This window comes from Crinia signifera, chromosome 5, assembly GCF_055691185.1.
Source record: "Crinia signifera chromosome 5, ASM5569118v1, whole genome shotgun sequence".
Lineage (NCBI taxonomy): Eukaryota > Metazoa > Chordata > Amphibia > Anura > Myobatrachidae > Crinia > Crinia signifera.
The window spans coordinates 76,761,188-76,783,148 of record NC_139221.1 but is presented as its reverse complement, the minus strand read 5'-3'; the positions used below and the strand labels follow the sequence as shown (position 1 = coordinate 76,783,148).

Here is a 21,961-nt window from a genome sequence, read left to right as displayed (position 1 = left end):
ACACGCTTGAAATCCCCTGTCATTGGCAAAGCTGATTAATAGACTTTACAGAAGCATTGGCTTCTCTTAATAAGTAACAACAACATTAATATATTCATTTTAAATAGACCATAAATTACATGCAGAAAAGGTAAGAATCTAAAACAATTCCTGTCACAAAGCCTTTATGTAGGTATTATGTTTAATGATCCATGTAAAATAGGTTACATAACTTGCATGGCAGTTTTAATCTCTTAAATATGACAAATGTTCAAAATCATGTGAGTAAAATTATAGCAAGAAAAGATAATGGTTCAACTCGCTGTTCTTCATTACAATTATATTATATGTACTGACTTGAGAATAACGCAATATATATATATGGGTAAAATAATATCTAAAAAACAATTTTGTAAAATCTATTTTGGCAAAAATATTATCACAGGTGATAGTGATGGTACCGGTCCCCAGGGGAAGTTCTTCTTGCTGCTGGTAACCCCTCTACCGAGGTGCTGTGGTGACTCTCAGCATCTCCCCTCTCCACAGTGGCTGCTGCAACCCAACTCTCCTCTCCTTGGCTGATGTGGGTGACTATGACTTCAGGCAGCTGCTCTTAAAGTCATAAGCATGCCAAAAATTTTAATCTGCTCTCTATAAAAATGTCTCTCTGGGCACTGTTGAAGTGTTCGGGTCGTACATGCTGTACTCTAGCATCTGTTGGGCTAGAGCTCCCAGTGAAATAACCTGTGTTCTCATTCCATACATCTGATGTTTCTTCTCACCTTCATCATATGACTTCCTTGTTCCAATTTTGACTATGATTCTGCATGACCTCTGATTCCACGATTCACTACTGGTACTGATATAGTCAACTACACTCATGTATGCCTCACAGTGACCAGTCTAACTGGCTGTCTGTACCCACCAGAACATACATACACAGTCAGAAGGCTGTGACCTGTGTATCAGGCAAAGTAATGCATCCCTGCTGAAGGTCAGTAATATGTATACATTTACTAAGATGGGAGTTTTATTGAAGGTGAGATGTTGCCCATAGTAAATTTACTCTGTTCTGGCTCTTCACCAATTCTATTTTTATGGTGATCTATCCCATCCTAACGACGGTTGTGGCAAATATTCAAATTTAGCAACTTCTGGTCCATGACATACTGTAGGAATGGAAACTGCAACTCTTAGGGGGGTATTCAATGTTGGTTGACCTCCTGCAGCCATCTCCCGATGGGGGAGATGGCTGCAGGGCCCTATTCAATGCTGTCTTCCCCAACAGCATTGAACAGGGGTTCTCCGCAGAACGAGCCCTGACATCACAAGCTGTCGGGCTCGTTCTGCCGAGAAAAGCCGGAAATAGGCGAGCTCCCTGCCGGAGCGCATCTATTTCCGTCCTCAACTCACGGCCACGCCCCCTTCTTGCTGCTCGGCGGCCGGGACATTGAATCCCGACCGCCAAGCTCACGTCGAGCAAAGCGAGAACGGGACAGGGGCACGGCTGTCGAGCTTGCTCGACAGCTGTACCCCTGACATTGAATACCCCCCTTACATTGAGTTAAAGTTCTGTTCAAGGCTCTTTACAAGGGATATAGGATATTATTGGTGGACAATTCTATTGGCATTTGCTTTAGATTACTTTGGTTTGTAGTTTGTAGTTGATTATCTTTTGAGCAGCTAGGTGAAAGAGGTGAAAGAGTTCCATCTTACACAGGTGTCACTTCTGCATATGCACAAAGCAGAATAGAACAGAACTCAAGTTACAGTACATGTCCACAATACTCCAACTATATTCCCATGACATTTCCACAAGACAGAGCAGCTTGTGTATTGACAGTGTTACGAAAAACACTCATTTCATGGAAAGACAGATCTGACAAATATCGATGCTGACTTAGAACCAGGCCCTAAGAGTGAAAACGTCTACGTCATTACAGATCCCATTCACTCAGAAAGTGTCTTCTGATTGGAGAAAATTTAATAATGTAGACAAATAGCTATTCTTAGCCATTTTTAATAATAGTTTATAAAATTTATGTTTTTGTACAGTATGTATACACACACACAACAAGCGATTGGGATCATATTCATGCATAAAGAGCCTCACACTTCCTGTGCGCGTCATAAATATAGGAACCTTTACTGCGGGAGACTCCAAGAAACTTCTACCTGTACGTGAAGAATTTACCATCTAAAGTATGTTACAATGGAAACAAACTGATCTCCTATAAAATTCCCTCATTTAACTTTGGAATTATGCCATTACCCATAAACAGCTAGAAATATACTGTAATACACACTCCAAAACAGATTAGCAAATACTGTACAACCTACATACAACTCACTGTACAACCTACATACAACTCACTGTACAACCTACATACAACTCACTGATAAATAACAAAACCCAGAATCCTGTGCCAAGCATTAACATCTCTTTATGTTGGTTTGTTCATGAGAGCAAATGCTACACACCATGGGGCCGATCTAGATGCATTCTTATGGGTCCAAATTTGGCCCGTGTTTTTGATGGTGGGTGGTCTGTACATGCGCATACACATATATGCGTGTGCAAACCCCCTGTGCAAATGCCATCGGCAAGTTTCATACTTTCCAAGGTGTTCATGTGGGCAGAGAGGGGGTGGCATCAGGGAAGTCCCCTGAGTTTTATGGTCGTGTTGGGTGTTTCCCTGGGGACATGGGTGTTATCTGCTTGGGACTGCCGGCTGGCATCACATGACATCAGCCCCCCCTTTCGGCAATCACCGGTGGAAATAAAAGCCAGACTTTCCAAATGGGGGGTAGAAAAATCGTTAGATGGTCGTGACCATCAAATGATTTCTCTCTCCTTCAACCACATGCGAGGGGATATGTTCTCATACACATCCCCTTGCATGCTAGCGAGAGGATGCAGGCAGTGTGGGCGGTGGGGTGGATGTTTGACAGGACGAAGAACAGGTCTGAATCAGGCCCTGTATACTGTATATGCTCCATGTAAAAAAAAAATTAAAATTTTTTGTTCTATTATGCCTACGTTCATCCATTAGAGAACATTTATCTAATTGATATTTAATATCTGGTGCTTGGGAATGGCTGGTATGATTTACCCCAGTGCTTTTCAAAAATGTTTTACATATTTTTGATTATTGTTTAACTAAACCACGGAGGCTGAAGCAAATGTATTATTATTCTTTTTAGTGACAAGTTCTAATAGCTAACATCTTTCCAGCTGATTTACAATATTCAGTGGCTTCTCAACCTGTTGTTTATCATAAACCTTCTGCAAGAACTGTTCTTTCATCTTAGCAGCCTGTTTCTGAAAATTTATTTCATCAGAATGCTTTCTCTTAATACGTATAAATTGGCTGCCTGGAATACTGTGCAGCCAATTATCATGATAATGACAGTAGGCAGAGATATAGCAATGCGAGTCAGTAGGTTTAATAAAATGTCTTGTACACAGCTGTCCGTTTTCTATATTTATTGTCAGATTCATAAAACGTACTTCATCTTTACTAATGGAAAAGGTCAACTCAATGTTTTGAATTTTGTTATTTAGATGCTCAAAAAAGACTTTAAGATTATCCTCGTTACCACTCCAAGTAAAAAAAGTGTATAGTCTATTTTTTCTTTTTATAGTCGGTGTTGTCTAAGAATGCAGAAGCTCTTCCCATACATATGTGAGATGTTTTTTATGAAGGAAAGAAGTCACCCTGGCTATATATGTGACCTACAGTATGTTGGTATAATGAGTTCTTGAATGGGGCAGCTGTTTATGAATAAACTATTGGTAGCAATGATTTAGCGTATTAAATGTAGGAATGTTCGCGTATCTCCTACCTATTCTAAATACAAATGGTAATTGCTGTAACTGTCTTTTGATGAAACGGGCATGTCGTGAGGGAACTACTGTTCTGTTTTGTTGGAGAGACATAGGAGAGTTATGAGCAGAGGTGGATTGCGATCAACTGGGGCCGCAAGCAGGAGGAGGAGTTTGCAGGTGCACACTAAATATATATATGCTAGACCTTTTAATATCTTGCTATATTGCATTTGAGGTTATTAGCATAGTAATGGCCATTAGTATGGGCTTGTCCACCGCATCCAGGTTACCTCAATAGGACAAGTCCCTAACACTACTCTGGGACAGGTCCAGGGCACAGGGCCCCCCAGGCCAGCCCAGCAGAACCACCCCATGGCATCACATTAGTGTGAAATTAAAGTGATAGTAAAAGGGATAGGGGAAATTATATGTGATAGGACTTACCTAGGTAAGAAGTAATAATAAATGTGAAGGGTGCTACATATATATTAAACAAACTAAAGGGGTGATGGAAAGTGTACGATATGATGCCATGGAGCAGCCCAGCAACAGCAGCCCAAAGAGCCCAGCGCCCCAAACACAGTCCCACAGACCAACACTCAGCATATATGTACAGTAGGACTTACCCTCATAGTGCCAAGCTGAGGTGTGCAGTCTTGAATGTTGGGACTCCAACCTAATTAAAATCAATCTGGGACAGGTGGGTGGGGTGCTAGTTAAGGAGGAAGGCGTCTCTAGTTCCTTCCAGTGTGTATGAATACACAATATATAGTACATAGGGGAAGGGGCCCTAAACTGCACACCCTGGACATATGAGGTGCTACCTGCTGAGACTTGTAGTGCAGCAAGCAGGAGGAGGAGTTTGCAGGTGCACACTAAATATATATATGCTAGACCTTTTAATATCTTGCTATATTGCATTTGAGGTTATTAGCATAGTAATGGCCATTAGTATGGGCTTGTCCACCGCATCCAGGTTACCTCAATTCACATTTATTATTACTTCTTACCTAGGTAAGTCCTATCACATATAATTTCCCCTATCCCTTTTACTATCACTTTAATTTCACACTAATGTGATGCCATGGGGTGGTTCTGCTGGGCTGGCCTGGGGGGCCCTGTGCCCTGGACCTTTCCCAGAGTAGTGTTAGGGACTTGTCCTATTGAGGTAACCTGGATGCGGTGGACAAGCCCATACTAATGGCCATTACTATGCTAATAACCTCAAATGCAATATAGCAAGATATTAAAAGGTCTAGCATATATATATTTAGTGTGCACCTGCAAACTCCTCCTCCTGCTTGCTGCACTACAAGTCTCAGCAGGTAGCACCTCATATGTCCAGGGTGTGCAGTTTAGGGCCTCTCCCCCTATGTACTATATATTGTGTATTCATACACACTGGAAGGAACTAGAGACGCCTTCCTCCTTAACTAGCACCCCACCCACCTGTCCCAGATTGATTTTAATTAGGTTGGAGTCCCAACATTCAAGACTGCACACCTCAGCTTGGCACTATGAGGGTAAGTCCTACTGTACATATATGCTGAGTGTTGGTCTGTGGGACTGTGTTTGGGGCGCTGGGCTCTTTGGGCTGCTGTTGCTGGGCTGCTCCATGGCATCATATCGTACACTTTCCATCACCCCTTTAGTTTGTTTAATATATATGTAGCACCCTTCACATTTATTATTACTTCTTACCTAGGTAAGTCCTATCACATATAATTTCCCCTATCCCTTTTACTATCACTTTAATTTCACACTAATGTGATGCCATGGGGTGGTTCTGCTGGGCTGGCCTGGGGGGCCCTGTGCCCTGGACCTGTCCCAGAGTAGTGTTAGGGACTTGTCCTATTGAGGTAACCTGGATGCGGTGGACAAGCCCATACTAATGGCCATTACTATGCTAATAACCTCAAATGCAATATAGCAAGATATTAAAAGGTCTAGCATATATATATTTAGTGTGCACCTGCAAACTCCTCCTCCTGCTTGCTGCACTACAAGTCTCAGCAGGTAGCACCTCATATGTCCAGGGTGTGCAGTTTAGGGCCCCTCCCCCTATGACCTACTGGGGCCCCAAGCAAGACACGCATTTATGGCCCCCCTTCCTCAAATAGAGATGCAATGAGATTTAGGCACCCCCCACTATTGATGAGACCCTGAAGCATGGTGAGCCCCACAAGGGGCAGCGGAATGCGTCCTCCTGACCTTTTCATATCCCCACTATCCACGTCAAAGTGGAGTTGATTTTATATAGTGTGGCAAGCGTAGCGAGCAACTGAGCCCGAAGCCTGGTGAGCGGACACGGATTACTTTTCATGTATTCCGCGTCCGCTCGCCATGCTTCAGGCTCGGTGGATCGCTGCGCTCGCCACACTATATAAAATCAACTCCACGCCAACGTGGATAGTGGGGGTATGAAAAGGTCGGAGGACGCGTTCCGCTGCGCTCACCACACTTCGGGGTGGCGTGGATAGTGGGGGGGGGTGCCTAAATCTCATTGCATCTCATAGAACTGTATAGTAAAGTAAATGACATTGCACCCTATAAAGTAAATGACATTGCACCGCATGCGATGCGATCTGTCCACAAAAGCAGTGAATAAATTACATAGGAAAATCGCATTGCATCGCACGGCACTAAAAATGCCCTTGCTTGGACATCATCCAGGGGGTGCGTGCGCACAAGACACTAGCGCGCCCCGTGGCAACGGAGCTTACCCCGGGTCCCCACCGCTGTTCCCCCTTGCCGCCCAACACCCCCCCCTACCCCTGCCTGTCTCCCTAAAGCGGAGACAGGCAGGATGCCGCTGCCCCGCCGTATATATCGGTATATAAATAACCTGATGCCGAGCATATTTTATATTGTTATACACACTCTCTTTTCAAACACAGCCTGTAACATGGCAGTTGGAAACTGATTGGCTGGTATTTTATCTCCATCCAATTTATCTTCATCCAAGACTTAGCAAATAGACCCTTTCATTTTTTCCATTACAGTACTTTCTGATTTGGTTCTAAGTAGTACTGTAGGTCATTTTAACATTACATCAAGCAATTCATGTTAGAGTATACTGCAGGTGTATAGGTTTTCATTTTAGTATATAGATTTTTCATTTGGAGTACTATTCACAAAAGAAGAAATCAAAATGTATACCCTTTGATATAAGGACCAGGATTTATATGGAATATCATTTATATTGTAAATGCTAGGGTTTTAAAAGGCACAAAACCATACATTTTCATAATAATTAAAGCGTTGGGACTATGGAAGAGCCCCAGAGAATGGGACATGCTATTTCTCTTCCCCCTTAAATGCATCTGCATGTGAATTTTTTTTTTATGGTGGGGGATGACAAGTGTGGCACTGGTAATTCGCAAAGGAATGCCTTCACAAACTTGGCCACAAATACTAGTAGAGAAGATCTTTACCAATCCTCATGAAGTATTCTGAGCCTCCATGGAGTTTATTTACTAAGATGGGATGTTGCTATGGGCAACCAATCAGAATCTACAATACTTGTTATTTTTTTTCACACCTTCCAGAAGATAATAGATATTTCTGATTGGCGGCCCATATCAACATCCCATCTGAAAAAGAGCTCCCATCGAATAAATCCAATAAACCCCCATGACTGCACTACAATTATTTTTAAATTAGGCATTAATGAGCAATCACTACTTCCTGCCTTTTTCATACTTAAAATATACGGAAAAACAAATATCTAAAATAAATGTGTAACATAATGTATAATTTAGCTTAAACTGGAAATTGCTAAATATTTTTTGCCCTCGAAGCCTGAATTAGGTCAGAGACATGAGATCAACAGAGCAAAACAAACAGTTAATAATTTTGTAGCTCCAATTAGATGCTGAAAACAGCTGCAAAGAAGAAAGTCAGAAGATAAGTAATACATTCATTTTCTCAACTTTATTCCCTTTTGGGCATTTTGGAATTTACACTTTTGGTATTCTGTTTAATACACATCTATTAAAAGTAGCTGCACATTTTTCATGTATATTTTCTCATCATGGCCCTTTTTCTGATCGGTGCGGATATTCCCGCATTCTTACGGTGCGGTCCGTACGCCACGGTGTTTTGCCGCGTGCGGCCATCGTCCGTAGAAACGCCCACGTGTCCTCCGCATTCGGACGGACTCACTCTTTAAGAACAGGGCGTGTTTACGGACGACATACAAAGCATGCGTGTGCGGGAGAAACACTCCGATTCGGCACGGTATTACAGAGTATTACAGTGTATGCTCGGGAATACCGCATCCGAACGGGAGCCAAGCGGTGCTACCGCACGTAAGCGGAGTATTTACGCCAAACAACCCACTATGAAGTATCTTCTGCAATACATCACATGACCCACTTATTCAATTACCTATCCTCATAAAAAACAGCTTATTTGGAATTGGAATCAATTAGATTCCAATATATCCTTACAAGCATGCCTAACACATGCATTGCACACATTAACCCTTACAGCAATGTAAGTGCAATGGTTTGTATTACACCCTGTGTAAAAGATTATAAACAATCTACACATATACTATTTAAAGTGCAAATAAAACCAACAACTGTGAACTTGCATAAATAATTTATTCAACCACACAATTAACATAACTAAAAAAAAATATAAAATTATAATTTAAAGAAGCAGATCTTTCAGGTCCTGCAGGTCTGCTTGAGCCAGCCACAGATGGTGCTCCAGTCGCAGGAGGGCCCCACGCACCCCCTCATCTGCCGGTGTGGTGTCATCTGTGGGCATGTCAAAGGGGCAAAAATTAGTCATGTTATTCTTGCATACATTTCACATACTGCGACATAAATTGCACAAATGCTTGGTGACATGTGTGTATATATATATATATATATCTATGTAGAGCATGGGTCCTCAAACTGCGGCCCTCCAGATGTTGTGAAACTACAAATCCCAGCATGCCTTGCCACAGTTTTGCTATAAGGAAGTGTTAAAACTGTGGCAAGGCATGCCGGGATTTGTAGTTTCACAACATCTGGAGGGCCGCAGTTTGAGGACCCATGATGTAGAGAGATAGAGACACACATAGATAAATAGATATGACACATACATATATACATACATGCTAACTTATTTACTACATACTGTCTTTTTTGGCCTATACCCTTTACTCTGCAGAAGACATAACAGTCATATTGTTTCTTCTCAGTCACAACCCACCCATGACTAACCAATGACAAGCAGGTCATGGCCTCCGTCAATAAGAACTTGTCACAATCTGCTCAGTCTAAGTTCAGTGATGGTTCGTGGCATGGGAGTAATGCAAATGTCAGGAATGCACAGTACACATCCTCAAAATCATAATTCTGTCTAAAGCAACCTACAATTCTGTGAGGGAAAAATAAAAATCAGAACTACAGGGGGTGTTTAGGTAGAGGAGGCTCCTGGGACACTGGCAACTTCTGACTCCATTCCAAGGTAGGCCGGGACATACTCCATTTATAGCATACATCCTAGAGTTTATAAATAACATTCACCAACAATATAGATTCCACTATTTGATGGGTCATAATCAACGCTTGCAGCAGGTGAATTTAATCCACAAATGATCCACTCATCCCTTTACGCCAGGATCCTGTTTAACTACAACGGTTATGTGGCAGTCAAAATGGAGCTCCAAGCCATCCCACAAACCGGTGTAATTCAGAGGTGTCCTGGATGAAAGGGATGCCTTGGACACCCCATCTAACCCGTACCTGTATCTGTAGCTACCCACTTTGGGGTCTATATGAATAGTATGGGGAAAATTTTTTTTATCACCAGTGCTACATAACAAATACCAGTACAACTACTTCATGAATGATGCATTATGTTAACATACCGATCTGCTGATCTTCCGGGGCCTGGCACGCCTCCTCCCCTTCATCATCCGAGTCCTCCGGGGCAACCGTGGCCTCCTCCGAACCCTCCTCCGCCAGCTCCTCTGCACCAACAACCTCCTCCTCCAACACCTCCTCCTCCTCCAACACCTCCTCCTCCTCCTCCTCCTCCTCCTCCTCCTCCTCCACCACCACCACCTCCTCCTCCACCTCCTCCTCCGCCACCAACACCTCCTCCTCCGCAACCAACTCCGCTTCCACATCCTCCTCTACCACCTCCTCACGCACCTCCTCCTCCTCCACCACCATCTCCTCCTCCTCCACTTCCTCCTCCTCCACCATTGCCGCCACCTCCTCCTCCGGGTCTTGGGCCTCCTCCTGTGCCAGGGCAGCCTCCGCCTCTTCACGGGCCTGTTGTGCTTGGGCTCGTGCTGTGTGTTAGAAAAAAACATCATGGTCAATGTGGGGTCATTAGGGCACATGTATTAATCCATAACAAGACATACATGGAAGGGTGATAATGATGGCAAACGATGCAGGAAAGTAGCTCCTTACTGTTAATGGATTCCAAATTGTGACATTTAAATTAGTATGTGATTGGTAGTAATTTGTTCACACATTACAACCCAGGCATTTATCAATGTGTAACACATATTAGATCTGGCACATTGTATGCATCATAATCCTCAATGCTATGGCATTACATATAAAAGCCACATGACTGCATGTTAACCAGGAAGAAGCACACATAACAGTCTATGGACTTTTAAACCCATGGACACCCACTTATCATGAGACACATTTTATTGTTTATATATGCTATGTTGTAAGTGCGAAATTTCATAGCTAAAATACTCACATTCAGCAATTTCGCCCCTGAGTTGCTGAAGCAGCTGGGGCTGGCGCCTGCGGAGGTCCGACCACCGCCTCTCCAGCTGCCCGAGGGACCTCCGCACCCGAGTGCGGGCGTAAATTCGGCGCCCTGCCGCAGCATAGGCCCTCCGCTTATGCCTGTTGGTTATGAAGGGCCCTGCACGGCCCAGCCTTGTCTCCATGACGGAGACAAGAACCCTCAGCTCCGCATGTGTGAAGGGTTCTGCCCTTCGTGTCTCCGCCATGTTGACAATGGCATCTATCAACCAATCAGCTGGTGGCATTGGTTGATCACAGTTATTTGTGTTAATAACTTTATTGTTCATCTTTACATGAACAGCGTCTCTGCGCCAACACAAATGGTGACAAATTCGCTTGCCTTCCAAACAGTAGTGTTGATGTATGGCAATGAACAAATCTGATATATATAAAACACAGTGTGTATGCACTTAGCAAATCCAATGACGCCTCGCTCCGCCAAGCAACGCGTGCTATAGCTTAGCAACGCATAGCTGTACTTAGCATTATTTACTCTATGCATCTATGTGTATGCGTACATTTATGTGTAAAAGACACATACACACACTTGCAGGTATCCTGAGACCAGCATTATACAACAGCCCTGCCTGCCTGCCTGCCTGCCTGCCTGCTCCTTGAAATGTTGAAACATGTGAATAAATTCTAATATCATATATATAGATATATATATATATATATATATCTGCAAACAAATCAGACATCAACACATGAAAAAATCCAAAACACATTACAGAATAAATCAATGTACTCACCAGTCATCAGGGATAGTATCAACTACAATAATGAAGATATAACAAACACATAAGATCCCTTTAACAAGGTATAATAATTAGCACCAATATTTAACTTCCCCCAAAACTAAGCACATATGATAAATATCTCCTATTTCTTTGCCATTAGGAGGGCAGGCTGGCTAATTTTCGTGTTGTAACACTGACAACTAACACACTGTACTTATTTGAAGGGGTGATTTTTACAATAATTGGTGTGTTCTGTCAACTCGATAACATGTACCTGAAGTATCTTTGCGCCACAGAGTCCCGCAGCTGGTATCCCCTCCGGCATTCAGGGGCGCGGGATGGGCGCATGGGCGGATCTTGCGGCTCAGATGGTACCTCCCACTCATCAAAGGGTATCTCACGCCGCACAGCAATGTTGTGGAAAAATATACACAGGCCCACGATCCTCGACACCATTTCAGGCGCATATTGTAAGTCACCACCAGTGCGGTGGAGCACTCTAAATCGACCTTTTAAAAGGCCAATTGAGCGCTCCACCACTTGCCTGGTGGCAACATGCGCCCGATTGAATGCCTCCTGTGGGCCCGGTGCTGGGTAGCTCTACGGCGTAAGTAGCCAGGGCGTACATGGGTAACCGGAGTCACCCAGAACCCACGCATCACGGCCTTCCAGCTCTTGGAGTCTATGCCATATCCCGGTTTGTCGGATGACATGAGAGTCATGGGCACTTCCGGGAAACTTCGAGTTGAAGGCGAGAATCTCCATGGATGGGCCACATACCACCATCACGTTCAGTGAGTGGAACAATTTGCGGTTCCTATATATCTTCTCACTTCGAGATGTAGGCACAAATGGTACATGGGTGCCATCCACAGCCCCTATCACATTAGGGAAGCCAGCAATTTGATGGAAGGCCTGCTGGCTTCTGCGCAGGGTCTCGGTGGCAAATGTCATGGCCATGAAGTGCCCTTTGCGCCTGAACATGGCCGACGTCACACGCCTCAGGATTCGGCAGAAGGCCGGCTGAGATATTCCAGCAAGTACTGCCACTACTTGTTGGAATGATCCTGAGGCGCAGAAATGCAACACCGCCAGCAGCTGTGTGTGAGGCGGAATTGCTGTCGTGATCCCGTGTAGAGGTTCCAGATCGCTCTGAATTAAGGTGAGCAGATCCAGAATTACATGTGGTGGTAACCGGTACCTAGTAAGTACCTCATCATCGGGCATAGCAAACAGAGTCACCCGTGTGCGATAGATTCTAGCACGTCCTGGCCTCCTTGGCCGACGAGTGGGGAGAGCCGCAAGTGCCCTTAGCCTCCTCTCCATGTAGCGCATAATAGCTTCAGCAACCTATAAAGAAATGAACATAAATACTGATGCACCTATGCACATAATGGCCATATCCCACTACAAATAGATTTGTAGCCTTCAATACGTACAATAGATGGCCGCCCCGTGAAATCCCGCAGATCCATTTGACTCTCTAATGATGACACAATAATATGAACTCAATACACACCGTCCAAAACACACAGATAAAGGTGTCAGCATTTTTTGGCGACATCATGTACTATGACACATTTCATCTATTGCTGGGACATGTTGTCCTGCAATAGATGAACCCACACAGGTTGAAGACCTGTGAGTGAAATAGTGAACATGTGACATGTTGCAATAATGATACACCACTTTGCTGGCCCAACAATCTGTAGTCAGTGAGGCAATGGTGCATACATTCATACACTTACATTGTTAATGGATATCATATCTACAAGGAGCATGGAAGAGCTTACCTTAGACCCTGACAAGTCCAGATCTGGAGACAAATGATTCTAGCAGGAAGTCACTATTTATAGGGCTCTCACATGTGTGGTCTATAACAGTAGAGATGAGTATTGCATGACTTGTGGGCTGGATTCTCTAAGGGATTGGGCTACTTTTAGCTTGCACTAAAACGCAACAATACCACAGTAGTCATGAATGAAATGTCATGTCATGCTAGCAAATAGCATGTGTATTGTGCAATAGTCACAGGTGTATCAGAAGATTCTATGCAATGTTAGCATTGGTGACCAGTATTTCATGTAGAACTTTCGCCAGGTTTTACACAATGGAATTTCCGCCACCGTATGCGGCGCGAAAAAACAGCGACGTACGCTCACGCACGGAACGCAGCTGCCGCTGATGTCCGCCAAACAGATTACACAAACAGTATATAAAGGTGTATTAGAAGGTGACAATGTTGTTGCTAACATGGCTGGATCCCAACCAGAGGTGGACCCAGTGCTGCAGCAACTATTTGACCAGATGGACTCCAGCACCACCTATGTGCCACTGCACATGCGGCCAGTGGGTAATGAGGAGGCTGCTGCCCCTTCTACAGCAGGGGAACCTGCACCTGACCATTCTACAGCAGGGCAACCTACACCTGGCCCTTCTGCAGCAGGCCAACCTGCAGCTGGCTCATATCCACCATCAGCAGAATTGTTTGGAACACAACAGGGGACTTCACAAGGTAGTACCATGGCCAGCACTTCAAGTGCAGCGACTGGTGCCAGGGGGCGTGGCCAGGGACGTGGCAAGGGGCGAGCCAGTGCAACAGCGGAACCACCCAAAAAAAATAAGGCATATGAAGCACAGGAGCTGGCCATCCTGGTTCCCCGAGCACGTGATTGGATAGAGTGTCCATCCGAGAAGCTGACACACACACGCAGATGGAAGATTTGGGAACAGATAACGGCAGAGATTAATGAAGTAGCGCCACAAGTTCGTGAGACGGACCATGTGAAGAAGAGGCAAGTTGTTTTGTGATACATGTGGCCAGTAATAGCCAAGTAATGATTGAATTGATGCTTAGATGCATTTAGCAAATGGGCCGTGAGGTTGTTACGATACACATACATTATTGCCATGTTATTTCGTTGAGAGTTAGAGTAGGGTGATTGTGAATGTGTATTGTAACGGTTGATATCCTAGTTGCATGTAATATTATATATGGGACATTAATCACATGTTGTAATATGTAGCACAGAGCAATGGCTGCAACAGCTAACATTGGGAGTGACATGTATTAATATGTCAACTTACATTGCAGGTGGCAGGACTTCAAAACCAACCTGAAGAGGAAGCTGACCAAGCGGTGGGACCACAGCCAGACATCTGGGGCCGGCCCCATGCCATCAGGGCTAGAGCTCACCCCCCTGGAGGTGATGGCCGAGAGCTGTATATCAGTTGAGGAGATCAGGGGGGTGAGCACGATGGATAGCGAGGCCCCAGCTGAAGTTTTTGCGTCTTTTCTGGAAGGTAAATATTGGTCATGCCATAAACTTGTGCAAGTAATTATCGTAGAATGTCTACTAATTGTGTTTATCTTTTCCCACAGACACCCCACCGCTTGGTGACGACTCTGTTCAGGAGGTGGAGGAGTCCGTGCCACCTGGCCCCAGAGGTAGGCCTGTGCAGCAGCAGGCATCGGGCCAAGCCGATTTGGCCGCCTTGGCCGAGGTGCTTGGGGACATCAACCAGCAGGGAGACTTGGCATCAGAACGGGTGCGTAGGACCGAGGAGATCCTGGCGAGCTTGGTCAGCACCCAGCAGTCCATGGCTGCGAGCATGCAGGCCATGGCTGCAAGTGCTCAGGTGCTGGCCGAGCAAGCCACCCGCCAAAATGATCTCCTCCTCCACCATAATGAGCTTATGGTGGAGCTGGTTACCAGCAACAGGGTCCTAATGGCATCCGTTTCTGGTGCATTACCAGCGGCAACACTCCCTGCTGGCAGGAGGGGTAGACCAGCCAACCCCTCCACATCATCTGCTCCACCTGCCCCAGCATCTGGCCGTCCCCGAAGAGCTGCTGCACAGGCCAAGGAGCCTACCAAGGCCAAACGTGGTCGGAAATGAACTTGTGGCTGCATTAATCTCCGCCGTTATGTGTTCCCAAATCTTCCATTGTGCTGTGTGTGTCAGCTTCTTGTGTCCAATCACGTGCTGAGGGTAACCAGCTGAGCCCTTGCTTCATATGTCCTTTGTGGTTCCCCTGTTGCCCTCTTTTGCCTGCCATTACTGTCAGCTGTACTTGAAGTGATGGCCATGGTACTATCTTGTGAAGTCCCCGGTTGTGTTCCAAATGATTCTGCTGATGGTGCATATGAGCCAGCTGCAGGTTGGCCTGCTGCAGAAGGGCCAGGTGTAGGGTGCCCTGCTGTTGAATGGTCAGGTGCAGCTTGCCCTGCTGTAGAAGGGCCAGCAGCCTCCTCATTTCCCACTGGCTGCATGTGCAGTGGCACATAGGAGGTGCTGGAGTCCATCTGTGTGCAATTATATTTGTTTTGTATTATTATTTATTTTGCGGCATTCCTGCCATGTTGTTTATTGTTTGTATGTATTATTTTATGGTCATTGCATCACACTGGCATTGACTGTGACATGAATATAAATAAATGTGTTTACTTTACCCAAAATGTGTGGTTTCATGAGTACATGTCAAATACACATGTGTATTGCTAGTATTAATATTCTGTCATGTCCATTGTTAGCAGTTTGAAAGTGTCTGACAAGTACAGCATATGTGGGTGTTTAGTACGGGTTCCTTGAAGCAGCAATGGTTTCAATTAAAGCACTGACAAGCGTCCTATTAGTGAGTAATGAGTAAAGGAGTAGATTCTATTGGGTTCAGGTGTTAATGGTTGTAGTCATTAGGCGTACGTTCGCCTACCGCATGAACGAGTGGTGTCCGCAAAGCAATAGTACACTTGTGGACACCGCACATTTCTGGCCTTTTTGATCGCGTGCATTCGGAGTGGTTTCCGAATGTACGCCCCCCAACATAAGTGTACTCCCCCGTGTCCGCCCATGTTTCCGCCCCGTTTTGCCCACTTTGAAACTACGCCCATGTGTCATTCCGCATGACGCCCATAATACGCCCCTATTTCCCGAATGATAGCGGTGATCAGTTCTGGACGGGATCTGGCCGAACTGGTACCGAGTCAAGGCGTGGCACATGCGCGGTGCGTTCGCCACGCATGCGCAGACGCCGTAAACACGCGATCCGAAAGTATGCGGTAAAGTCCGCGTCAATCAGAATAAGGGCCCATGTCTTTCTGCCATTTCATCTTGGATGACATCTCGCCATCTTAAACTCAACATTTCCAAAACAGAATTAATTATATTCCCACCAGCCAAGAATAGTTACTAACCTGATATCTCTATCACTGTTAAAAACACAACAATTAATCCTACTCCACCAACTCGCTGCCTAGGGGTCATCCTCGATTCTGAAATGTCCTTCATTCCTCATATTCAATCTGTCATAAATCATGTGACCTGCATCTAAAAAAACATATCCAAAATTAGTCCGTACCTTTCACAAGACACTTCAAAAACTCTAATCCATGCACTCATTATATTACGCATTGTCTATTGCAATGGCCTCCTTACCAGTCTTCCTAAGAAAAGACTCTCACCACTACAATCCATTTTGAATGCAGCTGCGAGGCTGATCTTCCCGGCTAGACGTTCATCGTCTGCTGATCCGCTCTGTCAGTCCCTTCATTGGTTACCTGTACTGTATGTTACCGCATTCAATATAAAATACTTCTACTTACATACAAAGCCATCACTCTGACTACACCGACTTATATCTCTTTGCTTATCTCAAAATATATCCCCACACGACCTCTCCACTCTGCACAAGATCTGCATCTCTCATCCACACTCATTACTCGCTCCCTCTTACACTTGCAGGATTTTTGTCGGCAGCACCCACCATATGGAATGCCCTTGCATGCACACTAAGACTCTCCTCTAGCCTCCAAACTTTCAAGCGTTCCCTGAAAACTCACCTCTTCAGGCAAGCTTATCATATTCAGGACCTCCACACAACACCCAGTAGCATTCATATCTAATTGCATCCCATCAGGACTGTCTTGTAAACTGATGGGACTGCCATGCTATGGAATTCTATCCTTATGTATCCCTCCTATTATCCCTACAGATTGGAAGCCTGCGAGCAGGACCCTCCTACCTCTATGTCGGTTTGTATCTACCCAGTTTGTTTAATCACTGTTGTTTCCAATTGTAAAGCGCAACGGAATATGCTGCGCTATATAAGACACTGTAAATGAATAAATCATAAATAAACCTGTCGCACTGCTCTGGATTTTAAGGTTAAGGGTAGCTTAAATGCTGCCTAGATCAAGTCACAAACCTTAAGAACCAAGTTAAGGCCCATACACACTGGGCAACTTTGAGATGAAAGCCGCTCAAAACAGTAAGTCTGAGCAGCTGTCAGCTCAAAGCCGCCCAGTGTGTATGTCCCGACGATGATTGCTGGTGCACGCTCCCGCATCATTGCCAGGAAAGCTGCTCATCTGCTGGTATTATCAGCAGATGAGAGGCTTTGAGGATGGCTTTGCATAGCACTGCTCTATGCAAAGCCATTGCCCCCCCCTCCCCCGCTGATCGCACTGAGCAGTGGGAAAGTTGCTCAGTGTGTATGCACTGAATGGATTTTCCCCCAACGATGACCATACACGCTGGACATAATCGCCCAGTGTCTATGAACCTTAAGAATTGAGAAAAGATATTAAGCACATATCTACTGTACTATTCTAATTTCAATGTAGCACACCTGCTTTGCTAGAATAATTGTTTTTATTGTTTTTTTTTATTTATTTTTTTGCTCTAAAAAGGCCCCAGAAACAAAGCTGGGGTTGCAAATAAAAAAAATAAAAATCAATACTAAGATGAGCTACTTTGCCAGTTTAACAGATGGACACAGTTAGCACCCCTGCTGCAGCGGTTGTGCTAAAATATCTAAGATTCACACAAGGATTTGAGTTAAAAGAAGCTGACTTGCTTTTGCCAGCAGGGTTAGATCCAGGCCTCCACATAAAGATAGACAGTTGGCCACATGATTGGACATGAATCATAAGTATTATACATTCATTTGCAATTTTTGTACTTTTATATATTTAGGGAGACACTGGGGTTTATAGCAGTGGCGTAACTATAAATTTTGCTCCCCCCTGCCAAAATAGTTTCTGGCGCCCACCCCCCCCCCCCCTCCAATGCCCTTTACTCATTACGCCACATACCTTAATACCCCTTGACTATATATCGCACACCACTATGTCTATTACACCACACAATGTAATGCCACTTACACTATATGCCACTTACACTTTACGCCACATGCATGGGTTGCAGATAATTTATTTTAGGATGTATTCATTGTGTAGTGGAGAATGGTAAATGGCATCTGTGGTGGGAGCAGCACATGGAGAAATAAAATGACACCTACATGCAGAATAATAAAGGGATTGTTCCTATCTTCCCAGACCTGATACTCAGAACACAAGCTGATGACTGGTTACACTGATTCAAGGTGTCACACACCCCCAGTGCTGTGTGAGAATGTCGGGGGAAATACAGCACTTAGGGCCTTATTCTGGTTGGAGCGGCCGGGCCGTACGCGTACGTCCCGGGGTTTTTCATGATCTGCGCATGTGCAGATACGCTAATGCGCCGGCGCGAACACTCCACAACGCTTACGGCCGGGCTCTCAACGTGCGAAAAAACCTGTACGCGAGTGTACGGGTAATGGGGCGGCATAGGGGCGTGTTGATGGGAGCGGCCGAAATAATGAGGGAAAATGGGCGTAAATATGGGCGTACACGGGGGTGTGCACCAAAAATGAGCGGTGCTACTACCGCACGATCGACTAAGGCACCGTTCATTTCGGACACCAAACAGGCGGCCGCCAACCGCCAGCTCAAACCACCCCTACAGATACCGCATGCCAGCGTGCGCCTGAGTTGGCTAATTAACGCTGATTACTACTCAAACACATACACCTGAATGTAATAAGCAATGCTGCAGTCTATTAAGTCCAAACCATGATTTCACTGCCTGCAAGCCACACATACAGCACGCAAACACATTGGAAGCTTATGTTTCTATACTTCTCCACATTTAAAGGTTTGTTTAATTTAAGGTAAGAATCTTTTTATACGCTAAGGTAGGTATTTGCTAAACAGTTAGACACATTCACTACGTGCTTTCATAGACTTTACGCAGTAGCACACTCAATCTACACAAGTCGACATGTGTCAACGTGTTCACTCTAATACTAACATAGGTTTTGTATTTAGGATACAATAACATAAACCACATCTAACACCTACAAAGGATGTTTCAGCAATGTTTGAAGCCCATGACCACTATTTTCCACATAATCTTTGTATAGTACCCAAAATAATGACCTGTACCACTATCTCATCTGCTATGATTTGGATTTGACTACACTCTGGATGTAAGATGCCACCAATCACATTATTGCACTCTCATTTCTCTAATTCCTACATCTGCTTATGACACTGTAAAATCATATATATTTAAAAAGTTATGCATGTTTGTTCACAAGCTAATTTATCATGTTTGGCCCATTCACACATCTTTTTTTAGGGAGGACACATATGCATTCCTACACAAATGTACCTTTTCACCCTTGTTTGTCTGCCTCAGCCACTCCATGAGGAAAGCATTGTTCTGGAGCTGCTTTTACCTACTACTGTAGGAGCTACCTCACCTGCACACAAACTGCTTTCTCACCTATTAAGTTGCTCTGCACATGTGCTGACACAAACTAATTAGCAGGGAAAAGTTGGATAGGAACATGGGAATGGCCATGGAGAGGGTTACACGTGGGAAACTTCGACCACACTTCAACAAATGTTCAAAAATACCCTGGTCAGTAAGTACACATAAATCTAGTATTTGTTTCACACAAGAAATGACACATACCACAATTTAGATTTAATTTGTAAAATAAATTTATTTGCTGTTCAGCATCACAGCTTGACACTTTAATGTGAGAAATCAAATAAACAAATAAAATAGACACACAAATAATAAAACAGCCAGAACAAGAGGTTGCATATCTCCAAACATGTGTTACCCTGCAAATGCAATGGTGAAAGAAATGGGGACACCAGAATACGTACTGCAACAACCAGGGTGAATACTAAGCAAGATACACACCACCAAAAAAAAATATCCTGCATTTGTAGAGGTCAAAATACGAACTTTCATGCCCATGGCACGCAAATGGATCGATGGCCAACTCAGGAAGCGGATGTCCAGTGCAATTTAAACCTTTGGCCTCCAACCACAGAGGAAGTGAACCAGGTCTCATTTGGGCCCTTTTTTGCCCCTTTTAGATGGGGCCTTGGGGACAGGGGCCTTTGGCTCAGCTGGCTTTCGGCGTCTTCCCCTAGTCGACACAGGAGGGTCAGCCGAGGTGGAAGGTTGGGGAGCAGCTTGGGGTGGGGCAGCAGATGGGGGATTGTCCCTTAGGGACCTGGCGGTGGACAGCTGCTCCGCAAGAAGTTCATTCTGGCGGCTGAGGTGTTGGCCAATGCTTAGCATGCCAGCCGCCAGAGTTTCATTAATGCGGTTCAAGGCCTCAACCTGCAGCTGGTTTGTGGCCTTCCACTCCGCCAGAAAATCCGCCACCTGCTGCTGACGGATCGCAGCATCCACCCCTTGCTGCTCGATCCTGTCCAGCGTCACCAACAGGCTCTCATTCCATGTCTCCTGTGGCTGGGGCTGGGGGCGACGTGTTGGTGGAGGCTGGACCACTTGCTCCACCTGTGGCTCTGCAGAGGAAGATGCTGCCGGTACATACTGTGTTTCTGCTTCTTCTAGGATAAGAATTGAAAACAATGTCACCATCACATACGCAATAAAAAATATCTTTCTAAATACAATGCATTACTGTGACTTACCATCAAAAGCAGCAGCAAAGACCTCCGCCGGGAGCTCACTGTCCATATTGGAGATCCCCCTGATCTCCCCCACATCAATCACGTCACAGGAGTCCAGCTCCAGGGGGGTATACTCCAAATGGTCAGGCATAGGACCTCTCCCGGTGGACATGCTGTGGTTGTACCGGTCAGTCATCTTCTTCTTCAGTGCACTTTTGAAGTCAGTCCACCTACAAGTTTAAAAATACAAATATCACCATGAGATATGTGCACCACTGTGCTACGTGTAGGGTTACCACCTAGTCCCTTTAATTCCGGACACATGTTACTTACACAGGTTCTGTGGCAGTTTAAAATTAGGTGAAGTGGAGTCTTGAAGTCAGCCAGCCACAGAACCTGTGTAATTAATATGTGTCCGGAATTAAAGGGACTATGTAGTACCCCTAGCTACGTGACATTTGCTAGTGTGGGTGATCTTATGTTTTTTTGCCATATGTGTCCCACACACACATTCATGTCTCAATTAGGAGGCATTTCAGTGTCTCATCTCATTCATTAGGCCACTAAATGCACATACATACATCACTATGCAGAAATGACATCATCCATGGCCAAATTAGGCACCTCCACCTGGTGTGAAACTACACATTTCACCATAGCTTGACAATGTGGTTATTATGGAGTAATTTAACTATGGAATGGCATACTGGGATGTGTAGTTTCTCACCAGCTACATGTGCACTGTTTGCTCATTCTTGTTTCAGTAGCATCATATGGAACATGTTACAACAACTCTTTCAAAAACACACTTTCTCTTGTCCCATCACATACTTCACATGAGCAGAACTGTGCCCATAACCTCACATCACA

General features: G+C 44.8%; 1 long non-coding RNA gene across 1 annotated transcript; it reads right to left on the bottom strand.

The window, feature by feature from the left end:
* Positions 1-8,396: 8,396 nt before the first annotated feature.
* Positions 8,397-9,796, bottom strand: LOC146079487 (uncharacterized). The gene is made up of 2 exons (XR_014474560.1): positions 9,678-9,796; positions 8,397-8,574 (listed from the first exon to the last, which is right to left on the bottom strand). It is a non-coding gene; the product is annotated as an uncharacterized LOC146079487 (long non-coding RNA).
* Between the last annotated feature and the right edge of the window lie 12,165 nt (positions 9,797-21,961).